At 43.0% G+C, this 17,399-nt stretch overlaps 1 protein-coding gene across 1 annotated transcript in view; it reads right to left on the bottom strand.

The window, feature by feature from the left end:
• EYA2 (EYA transcriptional coactivator and phosphatase 2) overlaps positions 1–17,399 on the bottom strand; it is a 175,733-nt gene that overhangs the window by 50,339 nt on the left and 107,995 nt on the right. The gene's annotated exons all lie outside the window — the stretch shown is intronic.

Genomic DNA, 17,399 nt, shown 5'->3' with positions numbered 1-17,399 from the left:
GACTCAAGTGGGAGCTTCCGCCAGCTCAGCCTCGGTGGCCTCCCGCCCCACCTCTCAAGGACAGGTGTGGTCTGTCTTTCCGCGTGGCTCAGGCTGGCCTACGCTCTGTCTTGGTGTGGGATCTGGGTGATAAAGCTGTCCAGCTTCCGCAACGCCACGTCTAGTTTTTCACCTTTTATATTTACCCTTGTCGGTCTTTAAATCTGCCCTTAACTGCCCCTGGAATTCCAGCTGTGTTCGGTGTTGCAATCAATGACCAGAAATGGCCGCAATAAAGGAAGGCCCCTTGGAAAATCTGTTTCCAGGGGCTCCCTCCAACCCTTTTTGACTTCAGAGAGGACTGAAGGATTTTGGGCAAAACAGTACAAACTGTGTATAAATTACTGGGAGATCTGGTGTATTGGTTCTCTACAGTGATCTCTCTCTGTCTGTCAGTGCTGCCTTGTGGCTGTTGTTAGCTGCCAAGGAGTCAGCCTCCAACTCACGGCAGCCCCATGCACATCAGGATCAGACCGTTGTGATCCACAGGGTTTTCACTGGCTGATATTTTTGGGAAGTAGATCGCCAGGCCTTTCTTCCTAGTCTTAGTCTGTAGACTCTGCGGAAACCTGTTCAGCATCATATCGATATGTAAGTCACTGCTGGCAGAGGGGCAGTGTCTGCATGAGCTGCATTGGCCAGAAACTGAACCTAGGTCTCATGCACAGAAGGCGAGAGAGAATTCTACCACTGACCCACTGATGCTCCTTACATGCTATCTGACTCCACCTGATATTAAAAAATCACTGTTATCTAACAATAGAGGATTAGTTACCCACACAAACACACAAACAAAAATCCTCTCTGGTACATTTATCCCATGGAAAACTGGGCTGCCATTGCAAAAATTAAGTCACGCTAGATCTATTGACATGAAACTATCATCAAGAAAGAGTATTAACAAAAGCAAGTTACATCGCACGTTAAACACAACTGTCCAATAAAAGGGTCCATGGACACACACACATACACACACCTACCTATGGTATTTTTACTCAAATAACGCACATGTTGTAAGTTTTTTGCCAACCGTGCCTTACCCCTCCCCACCACCCGGTATTTTTGTAAGGGTGCTATGCTAATTTTTTTACATGTTGCTATAAAAAAGAATTGCATAGCGTGCTTATGAGAAACATGGGTGGGGGGTAAGGTGCAGTTGGAAAAAAAAAGTATAACAAGAGCGTTATTTGTGTAAGAGAGTGTACACATGTAGTGTGGTAGCCTACATTGCCGTTCACCCATACTTTGGGTCATTCTTTAGGTGCCTCTCCCTGTAGGAGGATGACATATACCAGGAGTTGGCACACTACGGACCCCGGGCCAATCTGGCCCATTGCCGCGCTTTATGTAACTTGCTAGCTAAGAATGGTTTTTACATTTTCAAATGGTGTACGAAGTCAGAGGTGAGTAGTTGCGACAGAAGCCATATGCCCTGCAAAGCTTAAATATTTACTACCTGGTCATTTAATGAAAAAGCTTGCTAGTCCCTGATACATATACCCTTGCTCCTGAACTCAGGTATGACCACGTGATTTGCTTTGGCCAATGGAATATGAGCAGAAGTTATGTGTCTCTTATGGTCAGAAGCTTTAAGAGACAGAGCACAGTTTACCATGTTGTTTTTTCCAACTTCCCGAGACTGTAAATGTTCTGATAATAGCTATTTAGTCAGCCTGCATTCTGGGATAAAGATGACGTGGACTGGAATTGCAGCTGACTGTAATGAACCAAAAAAAAAACCCCAAATCTGTTGCTGTGGAGTTGATTCTGATTCATAGCGACCTGTAGGACAGAGTAACACTGACCCACAGGGTTTCCAAGGCTGTAATTTTTACAGAAGCAGGTCTCCAGGTCTTTTCTCCCACGAGCTGCTGGTGGGTTTGAACTGTCAATCTTTCTGTTAGCAGTTGAGGTCTTAACCACTGTGGTACGGGGGTTCCTTATTGGACATGCGCCACAAATGAGAAATAAGTCTTTCTTGTTATATGTCCCCAAGATTTTTTCCCTATATTTTATTGTTTTTGGTGAAGGTTTACAAAGCCAATTAGGTTCTTATTCAACAATTCTGACACAAGTTGTTCAGTGACATTGGTTATGTTCTTCACAATTCCCGAATATTCTTTTTATTTCCATTCTGGTTGTTCTGTTGACCCTTAAGATTTTGGGGATGTCTGTTACTATAGCACAACCCCGCCTATGCCAATTGATATGCATGGAAAATATGTAATACAATGATTCTCAACCTTTGCTGCCCACTGTCATGCTCTGGGGAGCTTTTTAAATATCCTGATGCCCAGGCTGCACCCCAGACAACAAAGTCAGAATTGCTGAGGTGGAGTCCAGGCATCAGTATGTTTAAGCTCCTCAGGTGTTTCCAACATGCAGATGTTAAGAACCACTGGTCTAAAAAATATATATAACACATTGTTAATAATACAAGGCTCCCTGGATGGTGTAAATGGTTTGTTCTCTGTTATTAACCGAAAGGTTGCCAGTTCGAATCCACCCAGTGCCACGGAAGAAAGGCCTGGTGATCTACTTCTGTAAGATTAACCCATTGTTGTCCGGTCAATTCCAATTTGATGGCAACAAGTTTGTTTTTTTTGGGTTTGGTTAATAATATTCTTGGCTAACACCTGTTAAGTGCTTTCTCAGTACCACATTACAAGTATTAATTTGTTTAATCCCCTCAGAGCTCTATGAGGTAAGTACTAGTATCTTCCCATTTTACAGATGAGGAAACTGAGACCCACAAAGATTAGGTAATGTGCCCAAGGTCACACAGTTGCAACTTGTTGGTATTTGAAGCCAGGTAATCTGGTTCTGAAGGAGTCTTCGTGCTTCAATGGTTAAGCACTCAGCTGCTGACCGAAAGGTGGGCTGTTGGAACGCACTCAGTGGCTCTGTGGGAGAAAGACCTGGCCATCTGCTTCTGTAGAGATTACAGCCTAGGAAACACTATGGGGGCAGTTCCACTCTGTCACATGAGGTCGCTCTGAGTCAGAATAGACTCGACAGTGCCTAACAAAGCAACATCAGCTGTAACAATCTTGTTTTAGTCGTCAGGATTCTGGACAGGTTTTGGCAGAGCTTCCAGACTACAATGGACTAGGAAGAAAGGCCTGGCAATCCACTTGCAAAAATCAGCCAGTGAAAACTTTACGGATCACAGTGATTCAAGCCACAACCGATCATGGGGATGGCACAGGACTAGGCAGCGTTTTGTTCTGTTCAGTTGTGCCCGGGGCCGCCGTGAATCGGGGGCCGGCTCAGTGGCAGCTAACCACTATGACGATCTGGTTCCAGGGCAGCACTGCTTCTAGGGTGAGTTTGGGTGGGCTGGGGTTGGGAGAGGAGAGGGGGGCCTTGTACGGTTCATGCCATGTACTTCTTTTCCTGTTAAACAATTTTCCACCAGGAGGCTGTATTACTTCTATTATAAAAATAAATAATTAACAACGTAAACCCTTCTTGACCCTCAAAAAAAGAAATAAAGAAAAAAAATGTAGCCGGTGATCTCAGCTTCACACACACAACTGTGAAGAATCAGGAACTAAGCCATAGGCGGAACACTTCATTAGAGCCCGAGAGCCAGAGCTTAGCACTCTGGTCCTGGCCAGAATTGTCAGGGCAAGAAGTACTCTGTGAAAAATGAAAAGAAATGAGGAAAACAAATTTCTCGGGGCCTAGGAAGGAAATCAGCGTGCGACCTGGGAAAAGGCTTTAGGGGGTGTTCGCATGCATTACTCACACCCAAACCATGTCACCTTTGTGTGACTGCACATTTCTTTCTGGGGTGACTATTTGTGCACCTAACCAAGGACCAGCCCTGGACTGTGCATGGAGCAAGACAGAGCTGCCATCCAAACACACTGGCTGAGAGGACTTATTCAGAAAAATGTCAGCTCCAGGGCCAGCACACAGAAAAGGAAAAGTAATTATTGTATGGTAAATGGTTTATCTGTGAAAACTATTTACATAGATATAAGAAGGCAAATATCTCTGGGCGGTATGAACAGTTAAGCGCTTGGCTGCTAACTGAAAGGTTAGTGACTCCAGCCCACCCAGAGGCACTTTGGAAGAAAGGCCTGGCGTTCTACTTCTGAAAAACGAGCCATTGAAAACCCTGTGGAGCAAAGTTCTACCGTGACACACACGGGGAGGGGGGGTCCCCGTAATTCAGAATCGACTTGATGGCAACTGGTTTAAGATGGCAAATGCTGTATAAAGCTGAAAGTATGATCTGTCCTGAATGGGAGGAGGTGAAGAGGAAGTTTAGATGTGAGATGGGGGGCAAAGGAGAAAAAAGAGAGCTAAATTCTTATCTTCTATTTTGGGAAGCCAGGGATCATGCCTAAAGCTAAAAAAAATCAAGATGTAGCAACTTAAAAGCATGTTACTTAGAAATTTGGAGGTCAACTACCAAAAGAATCAGCAGGAGTTGAAAGTCATTGCCTCTGGTCAGAAAGAAAGGGCGGGGAGGTCATTTGGGGACTGCTGTTTTTCATAGTACTTTCCTTTGTTGAATTATAAGAATTTTCAACTATGTGCATATAGCTCTTGGATTAAAAAAAAAAGAAATTAAAGATAAAAGGCAATATACTCAGTAATTCCACTTCTCACTGTCTGCCCTAGAGGGAAAAAAAAAAAAAAAACTCATGCACGTGAATAAGGAGGTATGCCAAAGATGTTCACTGCAGAATTGTTTGTGAATAACAGAGAAAGATGAGAAACGGTGTAACTGTCCAGCCCACGAGACTAGAGAAATAAAATGTAGTATATTTATTCAATGTAAAACTAAATTGCAGTGGAAAGCTAAACCAGATCTCTAGGCATTAACATGGAGGCATCCAAAAAAAAATGTTGAGTGAAAAAAAATTGCTGAAAGTTATATAATGAGTATTATTGTCGCCGGGTACCATCAAGTTGATTTTCAACTTATATTGACCCCATGTGACACAGCAGAACCGCCCCATAGGGTTTTCTAGGCTATAATCTTTACAGGAGCATATCACCAGGTCTTCCTTCTGCAGGGTGGCTGGTGGGTTTGAACCGCCAAACTTTAGGTTAGCAGCTGAGTGCTTAACTGTTGTGCCTCCAAGGCTCGTTTAAGTATTATTATTACCATTAATTAAAAACTACATAGGATGTTTTACGGGCACTTATGCATTTGTAAATATCTGAAAGGTTATGCTCAGAGCCAGACCAGTCGTCACCTCTGAAGACAGACGGGAGGAAATAGGAATTAGAGGCAAGGGTCAAAGTGCACTTCAGCTTTATCAAGAATATTCTAAAAAATTTAAAGGAGAAGAGACTCAAGTATTCATCATATACTTAAAAAAAAATTTTTTTTTTTTTAAAGATACCCAAATGTTTCTGTGGAGAGCCTTTAGGATAGCCACATCCTCCTTAAGCATTCTGTTATTTCAGGGTTTCCTGAAATCGGCTTGCTTGTTGCCCATGAGATTGTTTTAAGCTGCATACATGGGGACCTCTTTCAATGAACTTGATAAAAACTAGCTGTGCAGAGGTGAGCAAACCTGGACTAGCCCCAGAAAAGTCCCTCCGTCCTAAGAGTTAAGTAATACAAACTGTGATCCTGGGCCAGACCACTTTACCCAAGCAGAAAATGTTTTTCCAGGGTTGCAAAGACTGAGAAACAAATAAAAAATACAATAAATTGGTGGAGACTCAGCGTGAATTAACATGAAATACATCTGGAGTGAGAACAACATGACAGTCTTTAGCTTCATTTCAGGCTGAGCGCTAGGCGCGTCCCTGATATACTCCCAGACCTGTTGCTGTTGAAGCGCCCGGACTCACGGAGACCACATGTGTGTCAGAGTAGAACTGTGCTCCACAGGGTCTCAATAGCTGAGGTATCTCTGGGTGGACTCCAACCTTCAACCTTTCAGTGAGCAGCCAAGTGTGTTAACGGTTTGCAGCTCCCAGGGATTCCCACCACTCTATTATGTTGGCTTCAATCACCCTGTGCTGCTTGGAAGGGGTGTACCTTCTGTCTAACCCAGCCTGTCTCTCAAACAAACCTGAAATATGGCAGCCTCCACATCCCGCTCTTCAGCCAATAAAAGGCCACTGACCCCTTTAAGTCCACTCTGATCCCTCTACCACCTAAGGTTGCAGAGGGGCTTAAAGGAGATAGCACGTGTGTAAACACCTGGCCCAGGGCCTGGTATGCAGCAGGCACTCCACAAGCCTTGGTTATTGTCAAAATCTCCAATCCACTTCCTTATACCCTCAAAGCAAGGAACCTGTTTCTGTAAACCCAGCAGGATCATCCGAAATCAGATGCTACAAAAAGCCCTTGAGATGCCACTCACATGAAAATCATTTTCTTAATCATTGCATACTCTTTGGATTAAAAAAGAAAGAAAAAAAAAAAATCAGTGGTTAATCTCCTCAACAAGTAACTGCAAAAATGGATTGATTTAAAAAAAAAAAAAAAAAATATCAATTAAAACCAGAACACAAAACCAAGGAAATTTTTCCCCAAACAGGGTTCAATTTGTAACGAAGGACTCTGTGTGTGTGTGTGTGTGTGTGTGTGTGTGTGTGTGTGTGTTGGGGGGTGACGTGGGTTGGGGTGGATGGAATGCCATCTTTGTTTGTGGGTGGTTCCCTCCCAGGGAAGGTATAAATCAGACTAAGGCACCACACATTTTTTCAACATGCCCTAAATTAGTGCTGTGCAGATTTCTCGGGGTTCGGTTTTGACGATGGTGTGGTGGCCCGCGCACGCGTCCATTTAGGAAGCTGTGAGGTGGCTACATTCAAGGGAACCGCCCCTCTAGGCAGATGCTGTGGGCCTGGACGGCAGCTCTGTAACCTAATTATTACATTCTTGGTGAAGTTCTCTTAATTGGAGGAGGATGGCTGGAGCTTTCACTGTAGGCATGACCACTAAAACATGCCCCTCAAAGATTAGTGATCAATGATCTTGTGACATATGGTTGTATCTCTGGAATGGAAGAGAGGGAGAAAAGCATAGGAAAAAAAAAATCTTGCCTAAAACGAAATCAACCTGATATAAAACAAAGATGAGAAGAAACAGCTGCAAACATCCATTAATAATCGGAACCTGGAATGTATGAAGTATGAATCTAGGAAAACTGGAAATTGTCAAAAATGAAATGGAATGCATAAACATCGATATCCTAGGCATTAGTGAGCTGAAACGGACTGGTATTGGCCATTTTGAATCGGACAATCATACAGTCTACTATGCTGGGAATGACAACTTGAAGGGGAATGGTGGTGCATTCATCGTCAAAAAGAACGTTTCAAGATGTATCCTGAAGTATAACGCTGTCAGTGATAGGATAATATCCATACGCCTACAAGGAAGACCAGTTAATACGACTATTACTCCAATTTACGCACCAACCACTACAGCCAAAGATGAAGAAATAGAAGATTTTTTATCAGCTGCTGCAGTCTGAAATTGATCGAACATCCAATCAAGACACATTGATAATTACTGGCAATTGGAACGCGAAAGTTGGCAACAAAGAACAAGGATCAGTAGTTGGAAAATACGGCCTTGGTGATAGAAACAATGCCAGAGATGGAATGATAGAATTTTGCAAGACCAACGACTTATTCATTGCAAATACCTTCTTTCACCAACATAAACGGCGACTATATACATTTTTTTTTTTTTATATACATGGACCTTGCCAGATGGGACACACAGAAATCAAATCGACTATATCTGTGGAAAGAGATGATGGAAAAGCTCAATATCATCAGTCAAAAAAAGGCCAGGGGCCGACTGTGGAACAGACCATCAACTGCTCATATGAAAGTTCAAGCTGAAACTGAAGAAAATCAGAGCAAGTCCATGAGAACCAAAATATGACCTTGAGTACATCCCACCTGAATTTAGAGACCATCTGAAGAGCAGATTTGACACATTGAACACTAGTGACCAAAGACCGGACGAGTTGTGGAATGACATCAAGGACATCATCCATGAAGAAAGCAAGAGGCCATTGAAAAGACAGGAAAGAAAGACCAAGGTGAATGTCAGAGGAGGCTCTGAAACTTACTCTTGAATGTCGAACAGCTAAAGCAAAAGGAAGAATTGATGAAGTAAAAGAACTGAACAGAAAATTTCAAAGGGCATCTCGAGAAGACAAAGTATTATAATGACATGTGCAAAGAGCTGGAGATGGAAAACCAAGAGGGAAGAACACGCTCGGCGTTTCTCAAGCTGAAAGAATTGAAGAAAAAATTCAAGCCTCGAGTTGCGATAGTGAAGGATTCTATGGGGAAAATATTAAACAATGCAGGAAGCATCAAGAGAAGATGGAAGGAATACACAGAGTCATTATACCAAAAAGAATTACTTGATGTTCAACCATTTCAAGAGGTGGCATATGATCAGGAACTGATGGTACTGAAGGAAGAAGTCCAAGCTGCTTTGAAGGGATTGGTGAAAAACAAGGCTCCAGGAATTGATGGAATATCAATTGAGATGTTTCAACAAACAGATGTAGCGCTGGACGTGCTCAATTGTCTATGCCAAGAAATATGGAAGACAGCTTCCTGGCCAACTGACTGGAAGATATCCATATTTATCCCTATTCCAAAGAAAGGTAATCCAACCGAATGTGGGAATTGTAGAACAATATCATTAATACCACATGCAAGCAAGATTTTGCTGAAGATCATTCAAAAATGGCTGCAGCAGGATATCGACAGGGAACTGCCAGAAATTTAGGCCGGTTTCAAAAGAGGACGTGGAACCAGGGATATCATTGCTGATGTCAGATGGATCCTGGCTGAAAGCAGAGAATACCAGAAGGATGTTTACCTGTGTTTTATTGACTATGCAAAGGCATTTGACTGTGTAGATCATAACAAACTATGGATAACGTTGTGAAGAATGTAAATTCCAGAACACTTAATTGTGCTCATGAGGAACCTTTACATAGATCAAGAGGTGGTTGTTTGGACAGAACAAGGGGATACTGATTGGTTTAAAGTCAGGAAAGGTGTGCGTCACGGTTGTATCCTTTCACCATACCTATTTAATCTGTATGCTGAGCAAATAATCCGAGAAGCTGGACTATATGAAGAAGAACAGGGCATCAGGATTGGAGGAAGACTCATTAACAACCTGCGTTATGCAGATGACACAACCTTGCCTGCTGAAAGTGAAGAGGACTTGAAGCACTTACTAATGAAGATCAAAGACCACAGCCTTCAGTTTGGATTGCGCCTCAACATAAAGAAAACAAAAATCCTCACAACTGGACCAATAAGCAACATCAGGATAAACGGAGAAAAGACTGAAGTTGTGAAGGATTTCATTTTACTTGGATCCACAATCAACAGCCGTGGAAGCAGCAGTCAAGAAATCAAAAGACGCATTGCATTGGGTAAATCTGCTGCAAAGGACCTCTTTAAAGTTTTGAAAAGCAAAGATGTCACCTTGAAGACTAAGGTGCACCAGACCCAAGCCATGGTATTTTCAATCACATCATATGCATGTGAAAGCTGGACAATGAATAAGGAAGACCGAAGAAGACTTGACGCCTTTGAATTGTGTTGGCGAAGGATATTGAATATAGCAGGGACTGCCAAAAGAACGAACAAATGTGTCTTAGAAGAAGTACAACCAGAATGCTCCTTAGAAGCAAGGATGGTGAGACTGCATCTTACATGCTTTGGCCATGTTGTCAGGAGGGATCAGTCCCTGGAGAAGGACATCATGCTTGGCAGAGTACAGGGCCAGCGGAAAAGAGCAAGACCCTCGACGAGGTGGATTGACACAGTGGCTGCAACAATGAGCTCAAGCATAGCAACAATTGTAAGGATGGCTCAGGACCGGGCAGTGTTTCGTTCTGTTGTGCATAGGGTCGCTATGAGTCAGAACCGACTCGATGGCACCTAACAACATAAAGCGGCATGTGGATTCTTGGAGCCTTCACATTTTGCCTGACAAAGTTATTCGGAACCAATTTAGCCAACAGCAGTTGTTTTCTATGTCAGCGTCTCCGCCATGCCAATTTTACTAGCTCGCCAACTTATGCTACATTAGATGTCTACTTCCCTAACTCACACAGATTACGAGGCAAACATTTTCATTTCACAAGGACTCCCAGTTTTTACAAAGGAGGTGGTTTTAATGAATTGGAACTCTATTTGTCCACTAGGAAAAAGCTCCCCGTCTGTGTTTTCCAAGTTTTTCTGTTTTGAGCATGAAGCGCTTTTGCAAAAGATGGTTCTAAAAGTTGTTCAGTTTAAAGGAAGTGAGATTCACACCCTGCTTATACAGCATCACAGTCCTTTGGGCAAAGCAAGGCACACCCCAATTTCATCCTGAAAAACACAGAAAATGGTTTAGCTTATGTTCCTGACCGGTTTATGCGACTGTGGTCTTGTGTTATTTCAACGTCTTAATAATGGCAGTAGTAGCAGTAATAATAATAATAGGCAATCTTTATTGAGTGCTTTGGAAATAGGGGTTAAGAGGGTGGGCTTTTAGCCAGACTGCCCGTGATCAATGCCAGCTCCACCTCTTACTAGCTGGATGACCTTGTGTGAGTTACTTAACCTCTGTGTGCCTCAGTTTCTCTTCTGTAAAATGGGGTTAATAATACTTCATAGGGTTGTTAGGAGGATAATGATTTTTTCAAAGTGCGAGGTTACAATCCTTTTAGTGAGAGTTTAGTTTAATGATCAGCATTAAAAAAAAAAAGAAAGAAAGAAATCAAGTAGAATCCAGGAGTCAGCAAACTATGGCCTACTGCTTGTTTTTGTAAAGCTTTATTGAAATACAGTATTTGTTTACTTTTTGTTTATGGCCATGTCATGGTTTGAATTGTGTCCCCCCAAAATATGTGTATCAATTAGGCTGGGCCACATTGCTCAGTATCGTGTGATTGTTCACCATTTTGTCATCTGATGTGATTTTCTTATGTATTGTAAATCCTATCACTATGATGTTAATGAGATGGATTATAAGACAAAGTAGAACTGCCCCATAGATTTTCCAAGGAGCGCCTGGTGGATTCCAACTGCTGACTTTTGGTTAGCAGCTGTAGTACTTAACCACTACACCACCAGGGTTTCCAATGAGATGGATTAGCAGCAGTTCTATTCATGAGATCTACAAGATTAGATAGTGTGTTAAGCCAATCTCTTTTGGTATATAAAAGAGAGAAGTGAGCAGAGAAACATGGGGACCTCATACCACCAAGAAAGCAGCACCGGGGAGCAGAGTGCGTTCTTTGGACCAAAGGTTCCTGTGCTAAGATGCTTCGATTTTTTCTTCAGTTCTTTCAGCTTGAGAAATGCTGAACACGTCCTTCCCTTTTGGTTTTCTAACTTCATGTCTTTGCACATTTCATTATAATGCTTTACATTTAGTCTTCTTGAGGCACCCTTGGAAATCTGTTCACCTCTTTTACTTCATCATTTCTTCCATTGGCTTTAGCTACTCTGTGTTCAAGAACAAGTTTCAGAGTCTCTTCTGACATCCATTTTGGTCTTTTCTTTCTCTCTTGTCTTTCAAATGACCTTTTGCTTTCCTCATGTATGTCCTTGGTGTCATCCCACAACTCGTCTAGTCCTTAGTCATTAGTGTTCAATGCGTCAAATCTATTTACTTATGTTTTTTGATATGTCTGCCCCAAACAAACGGCAAGCTCTATGAGAGTTGTAACCTCGCCTGGTTTGTCCACTGCTAGGTCCCTGGTACCTGTAACATAGCCTGCTACACAACAGCTGTTCAGTATTTGTTAAGTGAATATACAAGTGTGTGTGAGCTTCATGAACACTACTACGTTTCATCCTCAAAATAGCTTTTCCCTCTTCTGCAGATAAATCAAGGCTCAGGGTGATTAAGTGACCTGCCAAGGTTACACTGCTAGTAAGTGGCAGAGCTAGGATTCAAAACGAGGACTGTCTGACTCAAGAACTCAAAATCTTAACGATTTTACTCATTGAGTATGTTTCTGCAGGAACTAATAACATAAAATAAAATACTTTCTTAGAGAAAAGAAGCTTAAAGCACATTACAATCAGACTTTTTTTTTTTTTGCAAATGCCCAATTTAAAACTGTTGATGTTGTTGTGTGCTGTTGAGTCAATTCTGACTCATAGTGACCCCTATATAGCAGAGTAGAACTACCCCATAGGGCTTCCTAGGCTGTACTTTGCGTGGGAGCAGATTGCCAGGTCTTTTCTTCTCCGGAGCTGCTGAACCAACCTTTCAGTTAGCAGCTGTGGGCTTAACCGTTGTGCCACCAGGGCTCCTTAAAACTGTTGCTGCCAACTCTTTTTCTATTGTGCTAAAAAGATATATGACACCTGAAAAATGTTCAATTGGTGAATGTTGTGTTACACAGCTTTTTACAACAATAAAAAAAATAGACAACACAATGTTTGCCAAGTCAACATTTTTAACAGGTACAATTCAGTGACACTGAGGACATAAATTATGTTGTGCAACTGTCGATGTCAACTCGTAATGAAATAATGGTTTATCTAATTAAATTCCATTTCCAAAGGTGGGCGAACTGACAGGCAAGCTTCATTTAAACATCAGCTTTGATTCTTTTCTTGGGTCTCAGGCTGGCTTTCTTCCTAATAACTGCTATGCGTCAGAAGGCACAAAAGGGGGCCTCGGGGTGGGCAAGGTTCTCTTATTGCTTCTAAGCATTTGTGCCTTTAATTTCCTGGACTTGATATGGAAAAGCAAAGTTAAGCGGTGAACCCCTCCCCTCCCAGCTGCCCCAGAGACCACTCTGTGAAACCCTGGACGGCTCTGCAGCAACCAGACACCTCGGCCGGGTTGCAAATCAGCTCATTTTAGTCGGCGCCGGAGGACTCAGAACCCTTTCTTTGTTCCCTGGCCTTTCCTCCACTTATTCGTGGTCCATAACTTTCTAGAATGGTGTCACGGCAGTCAGAAAGAGGCGTGTTGTCAACCTGAAGAATGTAATCAGTGACACTGAATTCTACACGTAGGAATTGTTGAATTGGTGTACGTTCTGTGTATCCTCCACAACAGAAACAAAAATAAATTATTAAAAAAAGAAGAGACGTGGTGTTTGTGGGAAGGCTCCCTTTGGTAAGCAACCTTAGGGCATCTTTAGGGCCATTACTGTTATCAAAATGCAATGTTACCAGAAGTAATTTTCAGGAAAAAAAAAATCTGAACAACATCTTGGTTTCACAGCAATCAGAGGTCAGGCTGCTACCAGGAGCTATTTCCCTCTTATCACAGGTTTCGTGGGTGAAATGCTGCCAACTGTCCTCAGAGACGAGGAATGGAAAGTCCACAGCCTTTACTTCAAGATGCTTGAGTTCTGATGGCCTAAGACAGAGCAGGAAGAAAGGCCTGGTGACCTACTTCTGAATATCAGCAATGAAAACCCAGAGGTTCACAAGGCTCCGCTCATAACTGAGTCACGGAGATGGCACAGGACCAGGCAGCATTTCGTGTCACTGTGCTTGGGGTCACCGGGAGTTAGGGGCTGACTCGACAGCAGCTAACAGGAACAATAAGCTTTAGACTCAGTCCAATCCCAGGATGAGCCTTCCTGGGCTGCTTGCTCAGGAGTCCCTGGGTGATACAAATGGTTAAGTGTTCAACTACTAATCGCAGAGGTTGTTGGTTTGAACTCACCCAGAGGCTCCTTGGAAGAAAGGCCTGGAGATCTGCTTCCAAAAGGTCACAACCTTGAAAACCCTATGGAGCGCAGTTCTACTCTGCAACACGCAGGGTCATCACGAGTCCAATTTGAGGGCATCAGGTTCTTTTTTTACTGTTTGCTTAACTTTGTATCTCAGAGCGCTCCCAGGGGAGGAAAGTGTTGTTGGATCCAAAGAGGTGTCTGGAGATCTCTTTTGGACACCTCTCTCAGCATGAAGTGCTTGGATGATGAGATTAATTAATCCAGCTTTGTGTTCCTCATGATATATTTTCTTAAGGAAACCTGTATAATATGGAGAGGTGGCTGTTTGGGAATTTGGGAAGACCTCTTCAAATAGTCTTGCTTTAGCAATTTCACAAGGAGCCCTGACGGTGCACAGGGTTAAGCACTTGGCTGCTAACCGAAAGGTTCGAACCTACCTAGCAGCTCCGCAAGAGAAAGACCTGGCGATCTGATTCTGTAAAGATTACAGCCTAGAAAACCCTATGGGGCAGTTCTACTGTGTCACATGGACTCACTGTGAGTCGAAAATTGACTGGACGGCTCCCAACAAAAGCAGCAATTTCATCAGTAACTCATATTTAGATGAGGAACGCTAGCTCTTTCGATGTGTTTCTGAGAAACACCTGGTGACATGGTTAACACCCAAATTCACTATATATATTTCTTCTTTTTTTTTTTTAAAGAAATAAAAATTGGCCCAAGTGTGTGTGTGTGGGGGTGGATGGCTGCACTAACATTACTTTTGCATGTTTACAAAAGGGCTCGAAAAAACTATACTTTTGAACATTTTAAATCAGGGGTTCTCCACGTAGGCACTATTAATATTTGGGGCTGGATACATCAGGGTTGTATCCTTTCACCATGCCTATTCAATCTATATGCTGAGCAAATAATCTGAGAAGCTGGACTCTAAAAAGAACGGGCATCAGGATTGGAGGGAGACTCATTAACAACCTGCGTTATGCAGATGACACAACCTTGCTTGCTGAAAGTGAAGAGGACTTGAAGCACTTAATGAAGATCAAAGACCACGGCCTTCAGTATGGATTATACACCTCAACATAAAGAAAACAAAAATCCTCACAACTGGACCAATAAGCAACATCATGATAAATGGAGAAAAGATTGAAGTTGTCAAGGATTTCGTTTTACTTCAATCCACAATCAACACCCATGGAAGCAGCAGTCAAGAAATGAAAAGATGCCTTGCATTGGGCAGATTTGCTGCAAAGGACCTCTTTAAAGTGTTGAAAAGCAAAGATGTCACCTTGAAGACAAAGGTGCGCCTGACCCAAGCCATGGTGTTTTCAATCGCCTCATACGCATGTGAAAGCTGGACGATGAATAAGGAAGACTGAAGAAAAATTGGTGCCTTTGAACTGTGGACTCGCAAAAGAACAAAGAAATCTGTCTTGGAAGAAGTATAACCAGAATGTTCCTTAGACGCAAGGGTGGCAAGACTATGTCTCACATACTTTGGACATGTTATCAGGAAGGATCAGTCCCTGGAGAAGGACATCATGCTTGGTAAAGTAGAGGGTCAGCGAAAAAGAGGAAGACTCTCAGTGAGATGGATTGACACAGTGGCTGCAACAATGGGCTCAAGCATAACAATGTTGTACACAAGGTAGCTATGAGTCGGAACTGACTTGATGGGACCTAACAACAATTCTTTGTTGTAGGGACTGTCCTACACATTATAGGATGTTTAGCAGCATCCCTGACTTCTACCCACTAGATGCCAGTAGCACCCACCTCCCCTCAGTATGAAAACTCCAAATGTCTCCAGATATTGCTAATGTCCCCTGGGAAGCAAAACCACCCCCAGTTGAGGATCATTGTTGGAAATAATTTAAAAATAATCAAAAGTGTTGGTCCTCAGTGTTGTAACTATAGAGTGGGCAACGTTATTAATGAAACGAGCTTTCTAACTAGGTGATGAATTAAATATTCCTAAACCTCCCAACCAGTTGAGTGGGAGTGTGACCCTTTCCTGTTTCAAAGGGCATATGACCCAGTGGTTAACAACCCACACTGGAGCCAGCTTAAACAAAACAGTCGCCATCGACTCCATGTGTGTCAGAGTAGAACTGTGCTCCACAGGGTTTTCAATGGCATATTTTTCAGAAGTATATCATTAGGTGTCTCTGGGTGTACTAGAACCTCCAACCTTTTGGTTAGCAGCCAAGCAAGTTACCCGTTTGTACCACCTAGGAACTCTGGAGCTAGACTACCTGGCTGCAAACCCAGGCTCTGCTACTTACTTCTAGAAGACGTGTGACATGGGGCAAGTTTTGTAACGTCTCTGTGCCTGTTTCCTCATCTGTACCATGTGGATAACCACTGTCCCTGCCTCCTAGAAGAGGGTGAGTGTGAAAAAACCAAAGCAAACCCCTTGCCATCGAGTCGATTCCGACTCACAGTGACCCTATAGGACAGAGTAGAACTGCCCCATACGGTTTCCAAGGCTGTAAATCTTTACTGCCACATCCTTCTCCTGTGGGGAGGCTCTTGGGTTCAAACTACCGACTTTGCGGTTAGCAGCTGAGCACTTACGAGGGCACTTTAGATCAGTGACTGACTCCTAAAAAGCACTCAACTGTTGCTGTTGTTGGTGCCATAGAGTTGATTTCAGCTCAAGCAACTCCACGTGACAGAGCGGAATTGCTCCATAGGGTTTTCTTGGCTGCAATCTTTACGAAAGAAGAGGGCCAGGTCTTTCTTCCGTGGAGCCACTGAGTGGGTTTGAACCACCAGCTTTTTGGTTAGCAGTCGAGCACTTAATTGCTGTACCACCAGGGCTCCTACTCAAGGTTAGCCATTCTTATTCACAGACTGACTTCTCTGGGCCTCATCGGCCACACTGTGCACTTGCACTTGGCCAGCCCTCTCTCGGTTGGTAGCTGCCACCTGGAAGGTCAGAGGGAGACACGGAGTTGGAGCTTGGCTCTGCACTTTGCAACTCCAGATCCTTTTCTCCTGAAGTCAGCACCCAGACTGCCCACCAGCCAGGCTGTGTCTCGGTGGGGACCCTGTCTGGGCTTGCAGCTTGGCCACTCTGGAGACACTGAACAAATACAGGCAGCTTGCCGTCTGCATTCGCTTTGCTTTTCTTCTGTGTCAACTCCCCTGACGCTGCAAACTTCAGGACAACGCACTTCTCCACCTATTCTGGAACGGAAACCCCCTTCTCTCTCTTTTAAAGAAAAAACACACAAAACCCATCAAAGCCATCATACCACCAAGCCAGCTGGGCCTTTAAAAAATCACTGCCAAGTAGCTGTTTACAAGCTGAACAAATAATTACTCTGCCACAAGGAAGAAAAGTATTAATTAAAGCTATTTATGAAGCCAGCCTCCCTATTCTGTGGGACTTATCTCTTGGAAGTGTCAGCCAGGGTTTAGGGACAGATTAACAGACAATGGAGGCTTTGCCAGTTCAGTCTCCTCCTTGTGGTTAGGTTTTAATAATGAAGTTGTCATTAAAAGAAAGAATTTAATGGTTTTAATTGGGTTTAATTACTTGGAAACTCCTGGAAAACAGATCAGCTTTTTTTTTTTTATGTTAGGGGAAGACAAGAAAATGAGGGTTGCAAAAGAAAAAAATAGGTTGATTCGCATGTTTAAACAGTGAAGTTACACACACACGCACACACACACACACACAAA

This window comes from Loxodonta africana, chromosome 24 (genome assembly GCF_030014295.1).
Source record: "Loxodonta africana isolate mLoxAfr1 chromosome 24, mLoxAfr1.hap2, whole genome shotgun sequence".
NCBI classification, from domain to species: domain Eukaryota; kingdom Metazoa; phylum Chordata; class Mammalia; order Proboscidea; family Elephantidae; genus Loxodonta; species Loxodonta africana.
Note: the sequence above shows the minus strand (reverse complement) of the source record. Positions and strands in the feature narration are given on the sequence as shown.